Genomic DNA, 18,361 nt, shown 5'->3' with positions numbered 1-18,361 from the left:
GTTGCAGGAACACTTGTACATCTTGTCAGAACCAAAAATGAAAATCAAAGGAACAGCATGTGTTCTAGTTTCCTGTCCTCCTCTCTATGATTAATCTCGATGCGTGGAAACCCATTTTGTCTATGAACGCACTCTCTCTCTTGATTAAGAAAGAATGTGTGTGTGCTTTTGCAATCTCTTTCCATCATAAAAAAATCAAAATGTGTTTCACAACTAATTCCGGTGCTCTGGAGCCAAAGAAGTATCATCACTGCAGAAGTGTAATGCGGGGGATTGAACAAGTTGGAGAAGTGACCCAAGAGAAACGTCGGAAGGCTTATCGCCTTCAAATATTTTCAGAAAGTGAGAGAAGGTTACAGAAAAATGTGAACACTGCAGAAAAGCTTGCCGAATTTGCTCCTCCTGCAGTTGATGGGGTTATGAGTGGAGGTGGGTGGAGCTCCAGGAGGTGAAGGGTCGGCAGGACTCTCTTTTGGTCTCAGAGTCCTCCATTGCCGCCTTCTGATCTAGAGTATGCTCCATGAAGCTAGTTGAAACATGCCTGCATCTCTCCTTTGAAAATTTTAAATTTTAATTTAATTTAGAAGTACAGCACAACAACAGGCCCTACCTTGTTCATGTGCCCATGCTACCCAATTACATCCAATTGACCTACAACCCCCATATGATTTGAAGGGTGGGAGGAAACCGGGCACCTGGAGGAACCTCATGCAAAAACAGAGAGAACTTACAAACTCCTTACAGAGAGCTCCAGATTCGAACCCAGATAGCTAGCATCGTCACAGTGTTGTGCTAACTGTTACGCCACTCACTAAGCTAGCCGCTACGCTAACCATGCCATTACTAATGAAAAAATTCACAGAGGGATCTCTGAAATCACCCCTTAAGGAAGAGGCTGCCCCAAGTTCAGAAACATCATCACAGCTGAACATATAAAGGTCTTGCAAATCTGGCTGAACCCAACACTTCCTGATCTTGGGAGCTCTAATCAATAGCTAGCAAGGTAGACTGAACTCTGAATGAGATGATGAAATCTATCCATTCCTTGGACACAAGTAAACCTTCTGGAAGTGATGCTTAAAGGCCAAGATAAACTTGGCTCTGTGGGACTAGATGTTCACCAGACCAATGGCAGAACTTCACCTCCAAGAAGGGGAAAGGGAGAGATCAGAAAATGGCGAGCCATCTCACTGTTAAATGTGAATTACAAGGTCATTGCCAAATAGAACATTAGAACCATATAACAACACAAAAATAGGCCCCTCCATCCCTTCTAGTCTGTGCTAACCTTTTTTTTGCCTTGTCCCCTGACAATAGCCCTCCATACCTCTCCCATCCATGTACCTGTCCAAATGTTTCTTAAATATTAAAATTGAGCCCACATTTACCACTTCAGCTGGCAGCTCGTTCCACATTCCCACGACCCTCTACGTGAAGAGATTCTACCCCCCCCCCCATGTTCCCCCTAAACATTTTCCCCTTTCTCTCTTAACCCATGTCCTCTGATTTGTATCTCACCTATGCTCAATGGAAAATTTATTTGATCTGCCCAAAACCTGTTGGCCTTCCAGTATAGTGGGAAATGTTAGAGTGGATTGAGTCAGAGTGGTAAGGCTTTGACTCAACAGGCTTCGATGAGAACAGGTAAGAGGCAAGGGATAGTAGGAGTTTAAATAAGAAAGGGACACCCTATTTGAAAATCAAAAAGTATTCAGCACATAGAAACAGGTTAGGGCAGGTTTTAGATATTTGTTCATCTAGTCATAAGCAATGGAAATGGCAGTCAAGCTAGGGGAATGCTTCTCTTGCAGAATGTGGGTCATCAGGGAAGCCAGTATAATTCTTGATAACTTCATCTGTGAGAGGTGCATCCAGCTCCAGCTCCTGACAAGCCAAGTTAAGAAATTGGAGCTGGAGTTGGATGAACTCCAGAACATTCGAGAGGCAGGGGGGGTGATAGACAGGAGTTACAGGGACACTATCACACCTAGGAGGCAGGAGGAGGGCAAATGGGTGACAGTCAGGAGAAGGAAATGGAATAGGCAGACAGTGCAGGGCACCCCTGTGACCATTCCCCTCAATAACAAGTATACTATTTTGGATACTGTTGGGGAAGACAACTTTCCAGGGATAAGTCATGGTGATCGGGTCTCTGGCATGGAGCCTGGATTTGTGGCTAAGAAGGAAAGGGAGGAGAAGAGGTGAGCTGTAGTGGTAGGGGATTCTATAGTTAGCGAGATAGATAGGAGGTTCTGAGAAAGAGATTGAGTATCTCGGATGTTATGTTGACTCCCTGTTGCAGGGTCTGAGATATCTCAGATCAAGTTCATGGCATTCTCAGGAAGGAGGGTGAGCATCCAGATGTTGTAGTACATGTAGGGACCAATGTCATGGGTAGGAAAAGGGAGAAGGTCCTGCAAGGAGAGTTCATAGAGTTAGTGTGATAGTAGAGATTCTATCACCAATGTGTATATATACATATGTACAGATGGTAGTGTAGGATGACTGTGATTGGCCGAGAGTGTAGCCACACCTACTGGCAGGTCTTAAAGGATTGCTCCTAGCCAGACCAGGTCATTCTGGACTGGTCGCCCTACTTGTGATATGCTCCAGTCTTTTAGTTAATAAAAGCCTTGGTTTGGATCAACAAGTCTTTGGTTCTTTCGACGCGCATTACAGTTAGGCTCTAGATTGAAGGACTAGACCTGCAGGGTTGTGATCTCAGGATTGCTACCTGTGCCATGTGCTAGTGAGGTTAGAAATAGGAATATAATGCAGCTCAACACGTGGCTAAAGTCATAAGGTACTCATGGTGAATTAGTAAACTGGATTTAATAATGGCTGGATGGGAGAAGCCAGAGAGTAGTGGTGATGATTGCTTCTCAGACTGGAGGCCTATGACTAGTGGTGTGCCTCAAGGATCGGTGCTGGGACCTTTGTTGTTTAGCATCTATATCAATGATCTGGATGATAATGTGGTAAATTGGATTAGCAAGTTTGAAGATCACACTAAGATTGGAGGTGCTATGGACAGGGCAAGAGGTTTTCAAAGCTTGCAGTGGGATCTGGACCAGCTGGAAAAATGGGCTGAAAAATGACAGATGGAATTTAATGTAGACAAGTGTGAGGTGTTGCATTTTGGAAGGAAAAACCAAGAAAGGGCATACATGGTAAATGGTAGGGCATTGAAGAGTGTGGTAGATCAGAGGGGCCTGGGATTACAGATGCATAATTCCCTGAAAGTGGTGTCACATGTGGATAGAGTTGTAAAGAGAGCTTTTGGAATATTGGTTTTCATAAATCAAAATATTGAGTATAGGAACTGGGAAAATATGGTAAAATTGAATAAGACATGGGTGAGGCTAAATTTGGAGTATTGTGTGCAGTTTTGGTTACCTAACTACAGAAATACATGAGTAAGATAGAAGGAGTGCAGACACAATTTACTAGGATGTTGCCCAGACTTCAAGAATTGAGTGACAGGGAAAGGTTAAATAGGTTAGGACTTTATTCCCTGGAGTGTAGAAGAATGAGGGGAGATTTGATAGTGGCATTTAAAATTATGAGGGGGATAGACAGAGTAAATATAGATAGGCTTTTTCCACTGAGGGTAGGTGAAATACAAACCAGAGGATATAGGTTAAGAGTGAAAAGGGAAAAGTTTAGGGGGAACGTGAGGGGAAACTTCTTCACATAGAGGGTGGTGGGAATATGGAATGAGCTTCCAGTTGAATTCATGAATGTGGGCTCAGTTTTAACATTTAAGAAGAATTTGGACAAGTATATGGATGGGGGAAGGTATGGACGGCAATGGAGAAGGTGTAAGTCAGTGGGGCTAGGCAAAATAAATGGTTAGGCACAGACTAGAAGGGCCAAAGGTGCCTGTTTCTGTGCTGTAATGATCTATGGTTCTACTATAATGAACAATGAGTGTGAATTGTCATATACATAAGTACAATGTACCGATGCATCAAAATACTTACTTGCTTTAGTCACAAAGGTACACAAAATACACCAACTACAGTAGATGCCAAGATAGAACAATAATAATCATAAAATAAGTATTCATAGTTATTGTGAGTGCATAAAACAGTGATGTTTCATTAGTGCAGGCAGATATTTTGGTAGTCCAGTAGTTTATGGTTAGGGTAGTGCAGGAATGTTCAACAGCCCAATAGCTGTTGTATAAGATCTGTTCTTGAATTTGAGGTGCTGGACTTCTGTATCTTCTTCCCCAGGGTAGCAGTGAAAAGAGGTTGTGAACAGGGTGACACTGGCTATCTTACTGAGGCAGCATCTCACTTAGATATCTTCAATGGATGGGAGGTCCTGGATGGACTTGAATAGGTTTTCTACTTTCTGCAGCTTTCTGGCCACTCAAGTTTCCAAATCAGGCTCTGATGCAATCAGTCAATATACTTTCTACAGTGCATTTGTAGAAGTTTGATAGAGTATTCAGCGATATGCTGAATATCTCTCCAGAGATATGCTGATTTGTCAAGTTGTATATGTATATGTACAATCAGATGACAATAAACTTGAACTTTAACTTGAAGGAAAAAAGACAAAGTATGTCCAGAGCATCTTTCTTGACCTCATGGCACTTTCAAATGGGCTTCACCAATAAACTACAGCTGCTAGTAAAACAAGGGGAAACAACAGTGCTAACTTGTGCATAACCAGCACCCAAGTACCACACCTCCAGATAATCAGTTACTGAACACAGAATAGAAGCAGAAACAGATATTTTGGTCAGCATGGGTAAGTTGAGCCAAAAGGTCTGTTTCCAAGCTGCATTGGAAAGAAATCCACATCTCTTCTTTGAAATAGCAATGTGGAAAAATTAACATCCAAATGAAGGGTGTAATGAACCAATGGAAGTAAAATGGTGGTGCTCAATTTATTTAGTCATACTTTATAAATTTCTAAGGCATGAGGCAGGGATCACTCAGTTTTTAACTCTTTGCTAAATGAGTCAGATCATTGCTGTTGTGTTTTGATATTAAATGACTTACTCAGACCAAGAAGCACAAATGTTTTTCCAAAAATATACAGACTGTCATTCATAAAATATGGAGCCAGCACATCGAGGCAACCATGAAGAAGGCATACCAACACCACGCTATTAGTTAAGTGAAGTGTTCTCCCTGTCTGCAATTGGTCTCTTTGATGTAGAGAATGCCACAAGGGGAGCACCAGATGCAGTAAATAAGTCCTCTGGACATACAAGTCTAGTGTTGCTTCATGTGAAAGGCCTGCTTTGGGCCCTGGACTATGGTGTAGGCACATGTTGCACCTCCTGCTGGCACAGGGAAAGGTGCCGGGGATGTAATGGGTGGGGAGGGATAAGTGTAAAGGGAAACATGGAGGGAGTAGTCCCTGTACAAGGCAAAGAGGGGAGGAGAAGGAAAAATGTGTCTGATGGTGGGGTCCAGTAGTAAGTGCCATAAATTCCAATGGATAATGTGTTGGACGTGGAGGGCTGGTGAGGTGGTAGGTAAGGATGAGGGGGATTCTATGTTTGTTGCATTTGGGAGCAGTGGGGGCCAGGGCAGATAAGGGAGAAATGGAGGAGATGCGGGTGAGGGTTGAGTTGATGGTGGAGGAGGGGAAGCCACATTTGTGGAAGGCAGCAGACATTTTGGAAGCTCTGGATTGAAAGACCTCATCTTGGGAACAGATGTGGCAGAGATGGAGAAATTGAGAGAAGGGGCTGAATCCTTGTAGGGTACAGGGTGTGAGGAAGTGTAGTCCAGGTAGTTGTGGGAGTTGGACGGTTTGTAGTATATATATCAGTGGAAAGCTTGTCCCCCAAGATGGAGAGAGATGCTAAATCTCCAGCCATTGGCTGCGATGATCAGGAAGTTGGAAATACTCCAAATCAAAGGCAGAGAGAGCCTTCAACTTTGCCTGATCAAGGGTATGAATGAGGTTACATGGAACAGTTCAGCACAGGAACAGCACCCATGTGTCGGGCTGAACATGATGTCCAAATCAAAATAAAACTCTGCTGCTTGGACCTATGGCTCTCCCTCCATCCCTTTCATATTCATGCATCTATCCAGAAGCTTCTTAAATGCTATCTGCTTGCTCTTGTATCCCTGGCACCCATTCGAGGCACCCACTACTTTGTGTAAAATATATGCCACATACATCTCACTTAAACTTCTTCCCTCATCACCTTAAACCTATGTTGAGATGTTTTTGTCCTGGGAAAAAGATCCTGTCAATGCCTCTTGTGATTTTACAAACTTCTCTCAGGTCTCCTCTCACCTTTTATGTTCCCAAGAAACAACCCAAGTTATAATGCTTGAGGAAGCAGAACCCAACCTCTGGCTACGATTGCAACATTTGGGAGCATGAAGCAGTGTTGTGGCTGTTATCTTGTGTACATGGGTACTCTGTGACTTTGCACAGATTAACCACATTACCGGTGAAACACACCTCTCTCCCAGCACCTCAGAAAGAGTCTGGGGAAGTGGATGTCATTTGTAAGTTTGTAAGGTTCTTCCAGGTATCTGCACCCTCTCTTCCCTCCATCCAGTAGTGATGGGGACAGCTATCCCTCCTACTTTCCTTATTACAAGACCAATCCATTTGTACTTTCCCAGCCCACAAACCACACACATCCTGCTCGTCTGCCCATCTCAGCTTTGAGCGCAATTTAGTATTGAGAAAATTAAATAAGCATCTGGTGATAAAATCCAACTGTCACACCCGAGTGACGGGTCACATTGGGGCTCAATCACCCCCAATTACATATGAGCAAATAAATGAGGAACAGGGCTTAGCCACTCAACCCTGTTCTGTCACTTAATAATATCTTGGCTGATTCCAAACTGAAGTTAAAACCAAGGCCTCAGTCTTAGCTTCAATGCTTTGAAAGATTTCAACCTGCATATGTTTTCATTTCAAAGTATGGTCTGAATATATTTGCTCAGCTAAATCACTCCTTGATTTATAGTCTGTCCCCACATTGATGATTTGCTGAAATGTTTCACTTCTGAACTGTTGGTGCCTCTTTAAGTTAGTTTTCTTTGGCTGGTCTCTGACATTGTGAGCTGGACACTTAACAAGAGAACTTGCTGCTCCCAAGAGATGCAACTGGCTATGTGTAATGGCTATAAGCATGTAACTGATGTGCGTAATTGAACGTGCACGAAGATCCAGTTGTGATAAGTTATAAAAGACAACGTGGGGGCTGGAAATAAGATAGACCAGCACAGGATTCTAAACACAGTGGATCTGAGCTTAAATCTAGCTTGGGCCAATCATATTGACAGCTTATTTCCTGTGTCCAATATAGGCTCCATTCGTTACAAAGCCCTCAAAATAAATAGTCTGAATGAAAGCAACAGGCTCAAGGCTTCATTGGGAATTCTTAAAGAGTCTGGACACTCTCCTGGGACATCAAGGCAGTACACAAGGGTGACAACTGTAACAAAAGAGTTGAAGCAGTATGGACACAAGTCCTTCCCTGCTTGTACAAGTAAAATGGAGCAGATTCAATTGTAACTTTCAAAATTATAAAAGGAGAAAGGTGTTAGTGATGGGAATAATGCAAGGGATGAAACTACACTTGATCTTACCCATAAGGCCGAGAAATGATGTAAGAGTTAAAACTAATTCGATATCTCTAGTAATATGCAACAGCTTAGTATCATCCAGGACAAAGTATCCTCTGAGCATACCAAATATTTGCTCTGTCACCTCCAGCACATAGAGGCTGCAGTGAGAACCACCTTCAAAAACACATCACAGTAACTTGTCCAGGTACTCTAGCAAGCACTCCCAAGCTATCACCAATGGACAGGGCAGCAGGTGCACTGTGTTATGTCTCTGTGTTACTTGAGAGGCTTCTGAAATAACTTAGAGATGCAAGATTCAAATAACAAAAGAGACTTTACTGACTGATGCCTTCCACCATCTCAGGAAACTGTTCACACCACTCCTACATACATGACCTCTACATACACCCTACAGTGGTACACTACAGTTACAACAGTGAGAAGGGTATATTCTTACGCAATTAAAAAATAGTTCACATCCTGACTATATAATATCCCTCCTTCTCAAGATAAAGAAAAATTTAGTGTTCTTTATCTCTTTCTTTCCAGTGCAACTTAAGTAACTGAACTTGTACACTAGTTTATTTACACAAGTATTTTTAAACAGTTCTTATGGATGGAGAACTGGCAGCAGTATGTTGCTTCACCATCTTGTGAATTTGGCTGTGACAGTCGGGGCCTGTGTTGTTGGTACAGATGTAGGTGATGTAGCTTGTTGTGCTTCACTTGACAACTGCTGTGTTGATTTTTTCAGTATTAGTGATTGTGGTCTCTTCACTTGATACCTCACTTGATATTGGTGTTGCAGGCTTTGTTGGTATTAAAGCTTTCTGCTTCATCACATCTTGTGTCGGCCGGATGTGAATTCAGTTCCTCCTCAGCTGATTCCCAAAGTCTGTCTGAACAATGTATGATCTTGGTGTCTCAGCTTCTCTGATGTTCTTTGCTGGGGTCCATGTTTTCAATATCGGCTCTTGAATATGCACATGCTGCCCTCTGAAGAGTTCTGGCAATGTTTGTGCATGTTTGTAATAATGCTGGCGTCCTTCTTCTCACGTTTCAGCCAGTCTTCTGGTTACCTCCTGGTCTTCTGGAGAGTGTATTTTGCTTGGCAGAGTTGTTTTATATCTCCTGCCATTTAGAAGTTCTGCCGGGGACTTCATATCAGCCCTTAAATGTGTTGCTCGTAATGATAGAAGAGCTAGGTCTGGGTCTTCTTTTGTTTCGTGACACTTAACTAGTGTGTGTTTCACAGTTTGCACTTATCTTTCAATGAACCCATGACCTTTAGGGTAGTGAGGGGATGATATAGTGATAAGAAACCCATTCTCTACAGCCAGCTTCCTGAATTCTTGTGATGTGAACTGTGTTCATTGTCACATATTACTTGCTCGGGTATTCCTTGTTCAGCAAGGAACGCTCCCATTTCCTTTTGACGAATGGAAACTTAGTGTAGTAATAGATTACTATTAAATACCACTCTTGATTCTCGGTGAACAAGTTTTCTCCCACTGTGTGCCATGGCCTGGCAGGTACTTCTGTGGAAATCATTTCCTCTTTTTCTTGTGTGTTTCTGTTGATATCTTCTTCGTCTGGATCTCATAATTGACAGATATCAACTGCAACTCCTGGCAGCTATCCAGACCTAGAATTGCTGATCTGTCTGCGTCTACCACATGTTCTTTCCCTTATGACAGCCATTGATCTTACCTCTCCCTAACTGCTTGATCCTGGGTCCACCATAGGCTGTTAATGTGACATTTGCTGTTTCCAATGCACCATCTTTTGAATACCCTTTTATTGTGTTCACTGGGAACATCTGGCAGTAGAGTCTGAGTGGAAGAACGTTGTTTTGTGATCCAGTATCCAGCTTCACCTTTAGGAAATGTCATAGGCTTGTTCTGGATTGTCCTCTGTATTTGGATCCTTGTGTGCAACTTGCTTCCTTCTTTCATCTCTTCCGACATCTTGTGAAGATTCTATGTCCAGTATCTGGGTGTCGGAGTCCTCGTTGTTGTTTCCTTTTATATGGTGGATCTTCTTCCTGACTTTTTTCTTCACTGGTATTACTGTTTTCTTCGCCCAGTTGTTTGCTTTACCACAGGCTCTACATTCAGAACCGTATTCAGGGCATTTGTTTCGGTCATCAAAAGGGTGTTGTCTGCTGAACTTCCTGCAGGTCTTGGAGGTTTGCACTTTTCTGATTGTGTTCTTTATAGCATCGACGCTTCCTTCTCTTTGCTGTGGGTGAGCTTGCATAGAGAAGGATTTTGTTTGCATCCTCGTGACCTCATCTATAGCTTCAGCCGCTTCAAGCTATCCTTCTGTAAGAGACTTTTGCATTTTGGGATGGGCACACCCCCATATTAGTTGATCAACTAATCTTTCCTCTATATCCTTAAATTTGCATTTTGCAGCAACAATTTTTAGTCTAGTGAGGAAGTTATCAACAGTCTCATCAGTCTCTTGCATTAAGCCTTGAAATTCATAGCATTTAATTCTATGATTAGACCTGGGTTCAAGGTGAGAAGCAAACTTTACAAATATCTGCTCTGGATCATGTTTCTCCACCTCTGTAAGCTCTCAGCTATTAAATAAGTCAAGGCCTCGCTCCCATGTCCAGTGAAGTATATAACTGACCTTCTCCTCTGCTATTGGATTTTTAAAATAGCTTTTGAATACTAAATTGCACTTCTGAAGAAATTTTTTCAACGATTCAACAATATCTTCAGCCTTCCAGTCCATCACTGGTTGAACTGCTGTTGTTCCAACCATTTTATTTTCAGTAATGTTTGTTCTCTTCTTCCCCTTCATATTTTAGTGACTTACAATCAATTGTATGGCTTGATTCTTGTTCTCTTATACAGTTGCCATCATGTTATGTCTCTGTGTTACTTGGGAGGCTTCTTAAATAACTTTGAGATGCAAGATTCAAATAACAAAGGAGACTTTATTTACTGATGTCTTCCACATCTCAGAAAACTGTTCACCCCACTCCTATACATGTACATGCACCCCAGAGTGGTGCACTGCAGTTACTAGTGAGAAGGGTGTATTCTTACACGGTTACAAAATAGTTCACATTATCCTTTCTATATAACTCACTGGATCAGAACTTGCATGCAGGTTCTGTGTCTTTCAAATCTTAGAACATCCTACCTGGTACCGCTGTGGGGGAATCTTTACTCGGGAATGTTCAAGAAGGTACCTCGCCACCTCTTTCTTTGAAGCAATTAGGGATAGGCCTTTGTCAGATCAGAAAATGATTTTTTTCAATGCTACATGTGTACAATTACCTAAATGGTTCAGTCATGTACTACAATATTCATGAAAATTTGTATTTGAATATTAAAATTTTATCCTTTGCATCAAGTCTGGTTGGAAAGAAGAATGTTACCATGTACTGTAGATTTTTAAGACCTCAATGTGCTACGTGAAAATAACCATGAGTTTATTGTTATACATAGAAGAGCAATGTATATATGGACGGAAGTTCTTACTTGCTGCAGCCACACGGGTACTTATTGTTGAAAATAAAACACCAATAGCATAAATTAAATTACCTCAATCTAGAAAGATATAATAAATACAAAAGAATGCACCCTTGGACTCTGAACTTGGAGTTCAAAAGAGTTGGGACCTCATAGAAGCATTTTAAATGTTAAAAGACCTGGACAGAGTAGATGTGGCAAAATTGTTTCCCATGTTAGGGGAAACTATGACAAGAGGGTACAACTTCAGATTTGAAGGGAACCCATTTTAAACAGAGATGCAGAGGAATTTCTTTAGCCAGAGAGTGGTGAATCTCTGGAATTTGCTACCATGGGCAGCTATGGAGGCCAAGTTATTGGGTGTATTTATGCAGAGATTGATATGTGTCTGAATAGTCAGGGTATCAAAGGTTATGGGAGAAGGCAGTGGAGTGGGGCTGAGTGGAAGAATAGATCAGCTCATGATGGAATGGCAGAGTGGACTCGATGGGCAGAATGGCCTACTTCTGCTCCTATATCTTATGGTCTTGTGATTTCATAGAGATCCTAAATCTTGTAGAGAGTTTGATAAATGTGACAAAACTCTGTCCAGTACGTTACACTCCCCAGCAGCAATTCAGAGATGCATAAACAAATGGGTTAAATTTAACACCAAAGTTATTAACAAACTAACAAGAATAGAATTAACCCAATAAACTTAGCACCCAAACACCAGCCTGAATGGCAACTTTATACAACCAACAGATTATTATATGGTGTGACAGATTATGTTGTGCTCTATATTGTATATAGATATGTTTTAAAGGGGATAAATTGTGGCAGGTTTTTAGTGTAGGTCACATACAAACACTTCAAAACAGATCTCATTCTAAATACTGGAGCTCTGCTCAAGCCAGACAGGCCGGCTCCAAATGCCTTTGCAAAAGATTTGGGAAGTACCTACAGAGACTTTACTAATGGATTGTTGTTTTGAAAAGCAACAGATGAAAGAACTCGGAGGATTAGGTTCGGAGCCACAGGCTGAGTGCAGCTTGCTGTTCTAAGAGGGTCATGTGGTTTTTCAAGCAGAGAGAGTCAAACAGGCTGTTTTTTTTTTTCTCAGAGAGAGAAAGAGAATTTAGTTCTGCAGTTCTACAGTCAGCAGCAACAGCTAGAACTGAAACAGGTCAATCTGGCAAGCTTGTGGAAAACCCCTATTTTGAAGACAGGTTGTGAGTTCTTAGTTCAGCCTATTCAAAGCCCTTGTGGTCCATACAAGAAGAGAGGACTGGGTGCCTAATGTTTCACTTGAAATAAGAGAAACAATAAGGAACTCTGCAGTGACCTGAAAGAAAGAGGTTATCATCTGGAAAACCCTGATAGGGCAAGTTTCTTCGGCAAGACACTGAAGTGGCTGATTAGAAGAAATCAGTTTGTGTCCAGTGAACAACAAATCTCTCTGAAAACCGACAAGAACCTTTCTGTGCAGTAACCATTTACCTTTCAAGCACTGAAGCCTGGTGAACTTCATAAATGTTAAATTCTGTGCACAGTAGAATTGCCTGCAACCAGGGAACTTGGAGGAATGAGAAGTGAGATTGGACTGGGAATTAAAGAACTTTTCTGAACTTACTCACACATTACACACACATGCACTTAGAATTAGAAGGGCATTAAATTAGGTTAAGTAATAGTGATAAGTTAGAGTTTGATCCTGTTTTCATTTTTAAAAATAAATAAAAACAACTTTTGTTTAAGTAACCATTTGTCTTGGTCAATTTCTGTTGCTGCTGGGTTTTGGGGTCCTCTGGGCTCATAGCAATGGCGTATGTGGAAAAACCATTACAGTCCAAGCTCAAATGCCCCAAAAATCAATAAAAATTCCCAAAACAAAACCCCCACATCAGTCACGTCAAGTCTGTCAGTCAAGAAGGAACAGTTCACTAAGCCTGGAGAACAGACGCTGCTGTCTTGCCGACGATGGATCTGTTATTTTGCTGAAGGCTGAAATGAGTGGCTTATGATCTGTAAACACAGTGAAATGCCGACCTTCCAAAATATATCAGAAGTGCCGTGTGACTAGATACAATCCCAACAGCTCCTGATCAAATGTACTATATTTCACTTCCACTGGCCTTAAATATCAGCTGAAGAAAGCAAGGGGTTGATAATGGCCATTGACGTGCTGCTCAAGAACCGCACCCATGGCCGTACTCGAGGCGTCAGTGCTAAGCCCCAAAGTAGCCTCAGGATTGGGATGGGCAAGCATTGTTGCTTTGGCAGTCATAAATTTCACCTCCGCCTCTGATGTCCAGGTAACGTCCTTGTGCTTGGTGGAGACGATTTGGAACAGAGGTCAAAGAATATCATCAGCTGCAGGAATAAACCAATGATATAAGTTTATCATGCCCAAAAATTCTGCAGTCCTTTAACCGTGGTAGGTTTGGAAAAAGCATGAACTACCTTGCTGGATAATGGAAATATACCATTGTCCGTGATCTTGTGTCCTAGGAAGTCGATGGTGGATCTGCCAATTTGACATTTGCCAGGGTTGATGGTAAGACTGAATTCCTCTAGCCATTGGAAAAGGCGGCGCAAATGCAGGTGGTGATCTTGCTCAGTTTCACTGGCTACGAGAATATCATCCAAGTAAATGTATGTAAACTCCAAATCCTTGCCTAAGGCATCCATCAGCCGCTGGAAGGTTTGAGCGGCATTTTTCAATCCAAATGGCATTCTAAGAAATTCAAAAAGCCCAAAAGGGCTAATAATTGCTGTTTTAGGAATATCATCCTTATGGTTAAGTATCTGATGATATCCCTTGACCAGATCAACCTTGGAAAAAATGTGACAATGGTGTAGATGGACAGCAAAATCCTGTATATGAGGAATTGGGTACCTGTCAGGTGTAGTAACATCATTAAACCTACGGTAATCATCCACCTGTCTTCTTGGGTACCATGTATAATGGTGATGCCCAAGGATTGTTGGAGTGTCAAATGATACTTAACTCTTCCAATGCCGTAAACTTTGCCTTTGCTTGCAGCAGTTTATCAAGTGAAAGACAACAAGCCCAGGCATGAATCGGTGGGCCTGAAGTGTCTATATAATGAGACACACCATGGGCTGTTTTTAAGGCATTGAAATTAGGAGTGAGAATACAGGGAAATTCATTGAGCAGGGCAGCACAGGCATCCTTGTGAAGCGTATGTACCCCGAGCTGGGAAACTCTCCCTTTGCTGCATGCCAATGGGTATGTCTGAAAGGTGGTGGCATGAACCAATTTCCTCTGTTTCACATCCACCAGTAAGTCATGGGATCGTAAAAAGTCCACACCAAAATGGGTTGAGCAATAGAAGCTAAGACGGAATTCCAATGGAATGTGGTCCCACCTATTCCAAATGTGATCCGTCTCGTGCCAAAGCTGATAGTTCCATTCACCGCTCGAAGAGCCAGGTGTTGTTGTTTATGTGTCCTTTCAAAATAGGTCAGTGGGAGCAAACTGACCTCAGCACCTGTGTCCACAAGAAACTTGCGCTTACCCGCATCGTCTTGAAGATACAATAGGTCCGTATTTGCACCATCTGTCAAGGCCACTACTGGCAGCCAGATCTTTCATTTCCCGCCTTTTTCCTGTATTAGTTACATGGCTGGACACATTTATGGGCATTTTTTCCCCAACGGCGATGGTAAAAACACCACTCTTGACGTACGTCAGCACATTTCTCCTTCTTTGATTGGACTGCAGATACAGGAGGCTCGTAAGACATGGGAGATGTATCTGCTGCCAAAACAGACTGTATTTGAGCAGACTCTTGTGTAGGAGTACGATGGAGCCTGTCAGCCTCCCATGCTATGTCATGGGGATGGCGGAAATCCATGTTACCAATGGGTATGGCGACGCGAGCTGGGAGCTTTGATAGGAATAGGGTTTCAAAAAACAGGCAATGAGAATGACCATCTGCCAATGCCAGCATCTCATTCTTTAGGTCCAATGGATTCCTGTCTCCCAGGTCTTCCATGTTCAAAAGCCGCATGCCACGCTCATGTCTTGTCAATCCCAGTGTTATGGTGTACTGGCTTCTCGCCAGGGAACTGGCAATAAATTCGCCCACTCGAGATGTGGTAGCGGCATCCAACGCACCTACGACATGCCAGAACTTTGTCTCCTCTGCCGTTATGCCTCGAAGATGAAACTAGGTTTCAGCCTGAATAAGCCAAACCTGAGGATGATGGATCCAGAAAGGACAAACGCCTTCTTCTGGGTCTCACGTCACTGAGCCTGGGGGAGGGCGAGGCACAACATCCAGAGTGACGCGGGATTGCCCTGCAGTGGTCTGTTTCAAGACCATGCTTTCTGGTCGTTGTCCTTATGGATCCTTCGCCCACTGAATTTGCTGCTGCAGACCGCTATAGAAACTGTTTCCTGCGCTCTGTCACAGCTGCCAGCCCCTGCTGCCAGACTGACGTGCTATTTGCCTAGAGCTGGGGCCCTTTCCAGGTACTGACAGCTGCAAGAGCCGAGCTCAGGGATTTAAAGTTAGAGTTGCCTTCTCCAAGCCTTTGCCTAAAGAGGCTTTGCCCACAAGGCAGCGGATGGGATCCAAGACAGGTCTTCCAAAATCCCCCAGTGCAGCTGCAGGATGCTGCCGACTCCCCAGTGTTAATCCAGTCCAGGTTGGCCAGGCTGGCAATGGCGAAGGTGTCACTGGGCTGGTGGGGGCGGCCGAGGCAACTTATGGGCAGCCGGCTGGCTCATGCACAGCTTAGGGGAGACGGGGTCTGTAGTACACTTTCAACAATGTGCTCATGCCTTTCTTGTTCCTCAGCTCCACATATATAGCCTCACTTGCTGATCCAGCTGTAATGTCACCTCCGATGATGATGTGTCATCCTCCTTAACCAATGCACAACACTTCCTCCTCTTTTACCCCCTCCTATTTTACCCCCACTGTTCCATAAGAAGAACCTGTACCTCAGAATGGTGAGCAGCCAATCCTGTCCCTCACTTAACCAGGTTTCCAAAAACCCGACCACATCCAAGTCACATGCATTTTAAAATTCAAAGTTCAAATCTATTGTCAGAGAATCTGCATGACACCACATAGAACCCTTAGATTCTTTTCCTGCAGGCCTAGCCGAATTTCTACTTATCGCTAACTGTAAACTGTACTCAAGAAAAAAAAAACACGTATACAAAAGTAAAAAATGTAAAAAAAGGGAAGCAAAGTAAACAATGCACAAAAAATAAATATTGAACATAAATAATGTGAAAGTAAGAGTCCTAATTGAGTTTGTTGTTTAGAGGTCTAATACTGGAGGAGTTGCAAATGTTCCTGAACATGATGAGACTTTGCTCACTCTGTCCATCTCTCATCCCCAATGATCACTGGAAAACCTCTGGTTTTCCCTTCCTGAAGTCCACAATCAGTTCCTTGGTTTTGGTGGCATTGAGTGTGAGGCTGTTGCTAGTACACCAATCAGCCATGTTTCCAATCTCCCTCCTGTATGCTGAAACATCGTCCTTTGCTATACAGCCTACCAGTATATCGTCAACAGATTTGTAGATGGTGTTATTGTCGTACCAAGCCACACAGTCAGGTGTATAGTGAGTAGAGCAGGGGGCTAGGAATGTAGCCCTGTGACACTCCAGTATTGTTGGAGATTGTGGAGATGTTCTGATTGTGATCTGAAGGTGAGAAAGTCCAGAATCCAATTACACAGAGAGGTGTTGAGTTCCAGGTCCTGGAGTTTGCTGATTAATTTTGAGGGGATGATGGTGTTAAATGCCAAACTGTAGTCATTAAGAGCATCTTGATGTATGTATCTTTGCAGTCTAGGTGTTTTATGGTTTTGTGTAGAGCTAGTGAGATGGCATCTGCTGTTGATCTTTTGCTGCAGTAGACAAATTGGAAAAGATCCATGTCACCACTCAGACAGGAGATGATATGCTTCAACACCAGCAACTCAAAACACTTCATCACTGTGGATGTGAGTGCCACTGGTCAGTAGACATTTAGGCAGATTAACACACTCTTCTTGGACACCTATATAATTGAGGCCTGTTTGAAGCAGATGGGCACCATGACCTGTCAGAGTGAAATGTTGAAGATATCCATGAATACGCAGGCTTTCAGTTCTTGGCTGGGTACTCCATTCAGACCAGATGCTTCTCTTGGATCCATTCTCCTGAAGGCAGCCCCCCCATCATCTTCAGACACTGACATCAGAGGACATGGGGATGCACAGGGGTTTAACCAAGCCTTAAGTTCATCTATCTTACCTGACAAGCTTCTAGCATTAAAATAGGCACTATTTAAACCAACCGTCCTTCTTCACTCCCAGCCACAGAATCTTTTGTCTGTTCCCTTCACTATCACGCCACCTATCACTATTGCCCTGCCTGCCTGCATTCTGATCTCAAAGCTGGTTACAGTGCCACTGACCTGACTGCCGCTGCTAGCCCCTAAAAGATCATTCCACCCACAGTATCCAAAGCGGTATATCTGTTAGTGAGGGGAAAGTCCACAGAACACTCCATTGTCTGCCTACTCCCATTGATGGTCACCCTGTTGATTGTCCCTTAGGTGTGACCATCTCAGTGAAAGTCTCAACCATGATGCTCTCAGAATCTCTGATTATTCCAAATGCATCCAATGGCAGCTCCAGTTCCTTGTTCCTGTCTCTGGCTGGGGACACTTTCCACAGATGTTGTTAGCAGGAAGAGCACAGGGATCCTTGGTTTTTCACATCTAGCAGGAGCATTCCACTGCCCTACCATTCTGCCTACTGAGCTCTAAGCCCACTTCAGCCTCTGCTCACCAAAGCCTCAAAGTTCCATTAGAAACTGAACCATTCCTGCAATGGTCACTTCACTTGAACTGATTTTTTTTTCCCCCTTTTATAATCCACCGAGCCCATTCACCTCCTTTAAATCTACCACCTCCACCAGCAACTGCATCTCCTATTGGTTGCAATGAACCATAGAAGGTCCATATACTCACCCTTAAAACTCCCACCTCCATCAATAGTCACATCTCCTAATGTCTGCAATGAATCAGCTGGTGCAAGAAAAAAGTAGTGTGTCAGAAGTGCAGACATATCTTTTGTTGTTCCTACAGTATTTCATGATTACAGTTAGTATAGTATTGGGAGATTTGAGATCTTGATAGCTGTTGGATAAAAAATTTTCTTGAAGGCTGGTCTTCAAGCTGCTGTACCTTCTGCCTGAAGGTAGCAGCAAGAGGTTGTGACCAGGGTGGTGGGTGTCCTTCATGATCTTGGCAGTCCTTCTTGAGGCAGCATATCACATAGATGTCTGCA

General features: G+C 43.0%; 1 long non-coding RNA gene across 1 annotated transcript in view; it reads left to right on the top strand.

Moving 5' to 3' along the window:
• Window positions 1–18,361, top strand: part of LOC138760942 (uncharacterized) — a 110,513-nt gene that overhangs the window by 45,458 nt on the left and 46,694 nt on the right. The window lies entirely within an intron of this gene.

Source organism: Narcine bancroftii, chromosome 4 (assembly GCF_036971445.1).
Source record: "Narcine bancroftii isolate sNarBan1 chromosome 4, sNarBan1.hap1, whole genome shotgun sequence".
Lineage (NCBI taxonomy): Eukaryota > Metazoa > Chordata > Chondrichthyes > Torpediniformes > Narcinidae > Narcine > Narcine bancroftii.
This window is presented reverse-complemented; position numbering and strand designations above follow the sequence as displayed.